This window comes from Rattus norvegicus, chromosome 16 (assembly GCF_036323735.1).
Source record: "Rattus norvegicus strain BN/NHsdMcwi chromosome 16, GRCr8, whole genome shotgun sequence".
Taxonomy (NCBI): domain Eukaryota; kingdom Metazoa; phylum Chordata; class Mammalia; order Rodentia; family Muridae; genus Rattus; species Rattus norvegicus.
The window spans coordinates 23,006,325-23,013,127 of NC_086034.1; positions in this window are offsets into that span (position 1 = coordinate 23,006,325).

Here is a 6,803-nt window from a genome sequence, read left to right on the forward strand (position 1 = left end):
CAGAGGCCCACTGCTCTCCTTGGACTGTTTTACTAACAGTGCTGTGCTGGCTTTCTTTTACAACTTTACAGCGTACGCAGACCAGACTCCATAAATTGTCATGTCTGCAAACGTCATCTGCTGTTCGTGACGTCACTTTATCTCTGAAAAAAACTGAGCTTCACTAAGGATCACCTTGGACATGGATACATCTACTGTCATGGTATTGGCCTGCTGCCTGCCCGATGGCAAAGAAGGACAAATGAGTCACCTCCAGGACACTGCAGTCACAGAGACATGGATTCTCCTTGATCAAGGTTCCAATCTCCTGGATTGCATCATCTGGTAAATGCGTGAGAAGTATTTGTTCTTTTCACACATAAAATCCTGTTCACCAAAATCAGTGAGTGCACAGTGCACCCTTCAGGTGCAGACCTGACCTATTAGACTGAGAATAAATTTTAACAAACATCCATGCTCAGTGGAATCCAAACATCACATCTGTCTTCCCAAGTGGAGGATATTTATACTCATTAAATTGCAGAAATTACTAAAATACCTAAATGCTGAAGGGAAATCCAGGGTGGCTGGTGCCATTGTGCTGTCTTTAGGTGATGCTCCCACAGGTCCTCTGAATGCACGAAAGGGAAAGTACTGACCTCTACCTTCATCCACTCAGCAATTCCTTGTTTGAATCCTATTGACTTCTTAGTATTACTTCTCAGATTCCATGTTGTTTTTTCTTCTCTTTTACTAGTTACTTGGTATTATGTCTGTAAGTCACTCACTACAGTAATCTATCACCCCAATCTCTTAGAATCTCTACGTTTATTTGCTATAGAGATAATGAAGTCTTGAGGGAGAGATGTAAAGGAGTCATACCATTTAAAATGGAGTTACCACCTTCTCTGTACACTTTCCAGGTTGGGGTCTCTGTGTTAGTGTCTATAGCCTACAAGAAGATGATGCTTTTCTAACGAGGGTTCCAAACACAGATCTATAGCTATGACAGTCATTTCATTGATACGGATAAGAGTACTGAGTTTTCCTCTTGGCTCAGGACATATCTACTCTTAGGGTTTTGGCTGCTTTAGCAGTTTCAGGCCTGGCTTCCATCACATAGAGTGTGTCTGAAATAGAATCAGGAAATAGAATTATTTCCATAATATGTGTTCCACTACTGTACCAGAACATCTTACGAGCCAGTAACTGGTTTACTTTGCAGGATTTGTAGCTTTGGAATAACCATGTTTGCATTTCTGTTCTGAAATCATGCAGACTACTTTACGTATCATGAATGCTACTTGGTAGGTGTGAAGCTTAATAGATAAGGTTTATCTTGTGTTTATAGAGTAAATATACTTATTTTTTATAGGAATCTATTAAGATTTTTACGAATGGTAGAGGCATCATTTTCAGCTAAATGATGATGATCATTGATTTATGCCATGTTTTAAATTTCAGGAGGTATGATTTATGAATGGATGTTTTTATTCTCTGTGCTATAGGAGTAATGTTCAGGAAGTACGATTCTGCACAGCGAAGTCAAACATATTTCCTATTTTCTCATCTCCCACATCTGTGGTATGAAGTCTTATGTTTTGTTCCATGATGCATGTGGCATTGACTTTTGTGCTTGTTCTGTGTAATGGACCAAGTTTCTGTCTTCTCCATGAAGCTGTCTCTATTCATCAGTATAATTTGTTAACGTGCTGTCAATTCCCCATATACCATGGATTTATTTTTAATTTTTATTTTTTAATTAATTAGTTAATTAATATATACTTTCCTTCAATCTCTTCTCCAAATTTTGGCTTCATATTTCCTGCTATAAATATTTTTGTTCCCCCTTCTAAGAAATACTGACACAAACACATTTTGGTTGTCCTTCTTCTTGAGCTTTATGTGGTCTGTGGATTGCACCTTGGCTCATCTGAGCTTCAGGGCTACTATTCACTTATCAGTGAGTGCACACCATCTGTGTTATTTTCTGGGGTCACCTCACTCAAGATGATATTTTCTAGTTCCATCCTTTTGCCTATGAATTTCATGAAGTCATTGTCTTTTTAATAGCTGAGTAGTACTGCGTTTGTGTAATTGTACCACATTCTCTGTATCCATTCTTTTGTTGATGGACTTCTGGGTTCTTTCCAGCTTCTAGCTATTAAAAATAAGGCTGCCATGGACTTACTGGAGCATGTTTGTCTGTTATATGTTGGAGCATCTATTGGCTCTATGCCCAGAAATGGGTATACCTGGGTCCTCAGGTAGTACTATGTCCAATTTTCTGAGGAAACCCCCAGCTGATTACCAGAGCAGTTGTACCAGCTCGCTATCCAAGTAACAGTGGAGGAGTGTTCTGCTTTCTCCACATTCTTGTCAGAATCTGTGGTCACCTGAGGTTTGTTCCTAGCCACTCTGAGGGGTGTGAAGTAGAATCTCAGCATTGTTTTGATTTGCATTCCCCTAATGACTAAGATTGTTGAAGAACATTTCTACAGGTACTTTTCAGTTGTTCGATATTCCTCAGCTGAGATTTCTCTGTTTAGTTCTATATCCATTTCTCTAATAGGATTATTTGGCTCTCTGGAGTCTAAGTTCTTGAGTTCTTAGTACATATTGGATATTAGACCTCTATTGAATGTAGGATTGGTAAAGACCTTTTCCCAATCTCTTGGTTGCCGTGTTGTCCTAAAGACAGTATCCTTTGCCTTAGAGAAGCTTTGCAATATTATGAGGTCCCATTTGAAAGTCCTTGAGCAGAAGCCATTGGTGTTTCTTTTCAGGAAAATTTCCGCAGAGTCCCTACGTTCGAGGCTTTTCTCCACAGTTTCCCCTCTGGCTTTGAGTGTTTTCTTTTTATGTGGATGTCCTTGATCCACTTGCCCTTGAGCTTTGCACTAGGGAAGAAGATCAATATGCATTCTTCTGGGTGCGAACTTCCAGTTGATCCAGCAACAATTATTGAAAAAGCTATCTTTTTTCTACTGTATGGTTATATTTCCTTTGTCAAACATCAAGGGACCATAGGAGTATTTGTTCATTTCTGTGTCTTCAATTCTATTACATTGATCTACCTGCTTGTCTCTGTTTTTAATACCATACAGTTTTTAAAACTATTGCTCTGTAATACAGCTTGAGGTCAAGGACGGTGATTCTATCTTTTATTGTTATTATTTCTTTATGTTGAGGATAGTTTTCTCTATCCTTGTTTTTTTTTGTTGTTATTCCAAGTGAATTTCCAAATTCATCTTTCTGACTCTATGAAGGATTGAATTGGAATTTTGATAGATTGTATTGAATCAGTAGATTGCTATCAGCAAGATAGCCATTTTTTATTTATTTACTTTTACACTTCAGATTTCATTCCCCTCCCAATCCACCCCCTGACAGTTCCACATCTAAATATTGCATACCTCCTCCCCCTACCCCTTGTCTCCTCCACAAGGATATCCCCAGCCCAGCAACTCCACCATATGTATAAGCTTCCTGGAGCCTCTAGTCTCTTGAAGGGTAGACATCTGCTTTACCTGAACCCAGACAGGGGTGTTCAATGACTCATGGCTGTCTGTGTACAAAATTATGGACAGATGCTTAATTACGTTTCCCAACCTATGAGCCTTTGAATACTGTTGCAGATTTCATTATTGCTTTACCTCTATGGTGTATTAACTCCAAATCTGTGTCGGTGAGGGCTCAAGCTGCGCTAATGTTGATGACTGTGCTGACCTACATGGCTCCTTTATATTGACCTATTAAATTAATGATGGATTTCTAAATGTCATTAAAGAATCGTGTTGGTATTCTTAGGGGATTGCACAGACTATCTAGATGAATTTTTGTGTTATGGCCACTGTCTTACGTAGGACTTTAGTTGTGTGAACAGACACCACGGCCAATGCAACTCTTAAAAGGAAACCATTTCATTAGGGCTGGTTTACAGCCTCAGAGGTTCAGACCTGTTATCATCACAGCAGGATCACTGCAGCCACCAATCAGACATGGTGAAGGAGGATCTGAGAGCTGTAGATCTTCATCTGGATGGTCCTGCAGAATACGGCCTTCTAGGCAGCTAGGATGAGTGTGTTAAACCCCTTACACACAGTCGCACACCTACTCCAACAGGGCCACTCCTACTCCAACAGGACCACGCTTCTAATAGTGCCACCCCTGAGCCAAGGAAATATAAACCATCACATCCAACTCCACCATATTAATCCTTCTGACCTAGGAGCATGGGGCTTTTCCATATTACTGTATCTTCTTCTGTTAATTTACATTAAGTTTAGAGTTTTTACTGTACAAGTCATTCAATTCCTTGGTTATATTTAATCTATAATGTCTGTGAGAATCTGTTAGTTTGCTTATTTGCAGAGTGTGCTGGGTATTTGGATTTAGGAAACTAACTTGGTTTTATGCATTGCTTTTCCTCTAATACAATGCTGAATAATTGAATAGCTGCAGGGGAATTTTGGTGGAGGCTTTAGAGTCTTTTGTGTATATCAACCACCCAGGCCTAAATAAAGTGACATTGGCTTCATTCTTTCAAGGGTGTACATCTATCTCATTCACTTGTGCTGTTATTCTAGCTAAGACTTCAATGATTTTATTGAACAGGGGAAGATCAAATATACTTTTCACATTTCTGATTTCTGATTTAGTGTGAATGCTTGGCATAAATATTTTAGAATGATATTTGCTGTGTACCATTCTTATCTTGTCTTTATTATATTGAACTGTATCCTGGGTCTGATGGTTTGTATGTGTGAAGCCGAGGAAGTAGCAGTATTAGAAGTTGTGACCCTGTTGGAATAGGCATGTCACTGTGGGTGTGGGCTTTAAGACCCTGATCTTAGCTGCATGGCTGTCAGTCTTAAACTAACAGCCTTCACGTAAACATGTAGACTACTCAGCTATCAAAAAACAATGACTTTATGAAATTCAAAGGCAAGTGGATGGAACTGGAAAATATCCTGAGTGAGGTAACCCAATCACAGAAAAACACACATGGTATGTATGCACTCATTGATAAGTAGATATTAGCCCAAATGCTCGAATTACCCTAGATGCATAGAACACATGAAATTCAAGAGGGATGACCAAAATGTGATTGCTTCACTCCTTCGTTAAAAGGGGAACAAGAGTACCCTTGGGAGGGAATAGGGATGCAAAGTTTAGAACAGAGGCTGAAGGAACACCCATTCAGAGCCTGCCCCACATGTGGCCCATAAATATACAGCCACCAAACTAGATAAGATGGATGAAGCAAAGAAGTGCAGGCTGACAGGAACCAGATATAGATCTTTCCTGAGAGACACAGCCAGAATAAGGCAAAAACATTGGCGAACGCGAACAGCAAACCACTGAACTGAGAACAGGACCCCCGTTGAAGGAATCAGAGAAAGGACTGAAAGAGATTGAAGGGGATGAGACGCCATATGAACAACAATGCCAACCAACCAGAGCTTCCAGGGACTAAGCCACTACCCAAAGACTATACATGGACTGATTCTGGGCTCCAACTGCATAGGTAGCAATGAATAGCCTAGTAAGAGCACCAGTGGAAGGGGAAGCCCTAGGTCCTGCCATGACTGAACCCTCAGTGAACGTGATTATTGGGGGGAGGGCAGTAACAGGGGAAGATGGGGATGGTAACACTCATATAGTAGGGGAAGGGGAGTGGTTGGGGGATTTGGCCTAGAAACTGGCAAAGGAAATAACAGTTGAAATTTAAATAAGAAATACCCAAGTTAATAAAGATGGAGGAAAAAATACTGAATAAAAGAAAGGAATGTAAACCTTTGAGGCAAGTTGTAAACCTGTCACTAGAATTCATTAATTAAATATTAATTCTATGTGCATATTGTTTAAACATCTGTGTTTCTTTCAATGGCAAACTGTGATCATATTCAAAATGAGGCATTTCCTTTCATTTTTCTGACGTTTCCTTTTGCTATTGTCAATATAATTGAAATAAGGTGAGATAGGACTCTTGAATGGACATACACTTCCTGCCTTGTTTTCCTATTATACAATCTTCTGCTTTATCAGGAGCTCTGAAGAATTAGCTAACGTATGCAGAAAAACAGTAGACTAAACCCTTCTGAAAATGTGCTGTCAACAGAAACAAAATCCTGCGCTTCCTTCACTACATGATTTTTATAAAGCTATTAGAATAAATTGACGAAGTTCATCATCACAAACATCTCCCCATTTGATTTCAAGCAGGCATGGTAACAGAATCGGCTCTGCATGGCAAACCTGAGACCTGAATGATGTAGGAGAGGAGCCTGAGGCAGAGATGAATCTTTGCTCTCGGCATGATTTATTGTGTGCTGTCTCCCAGGTTTATCATGTCCCTATTTATGATATCAGTGTGTGAGGGTTGCGGATTTTGGAAATTTTTCTGTTTAATCTTAATTGTATACTGTTGAATAATTGAAATGTGGGAGCTGTATTGGATTTGGGCCTGGTTGCTTTGTCACTGTGTGGCACAAGAAGTTTACATTCACAGAATGTTGTCAGCCTGAACAAGACCCTTCTGGGTCTCCAACAAGGTTTGACCCCTGCTGAGCCCTGCCCTTGCATGTGGAAGCCTTTTGTCCCCAACTGGGAACAGTCTGGCCGGGTACTTCTCACCTGAGTCAGAATTAGGCTGGCCTTCCTGGTTATTTCCCTAATTTATTCAGGCCACATAGTTGGTCCTTTGTTACCGAAGTCTCAGCCAGGGTTCCCCACTGTGCTTGACAGATACCTGCTAAGTGGTGTTCTTTGGATATATAGTTTGGTCAATAAAGAAACCAGGAGCTCTCTTCCTCTTCTGG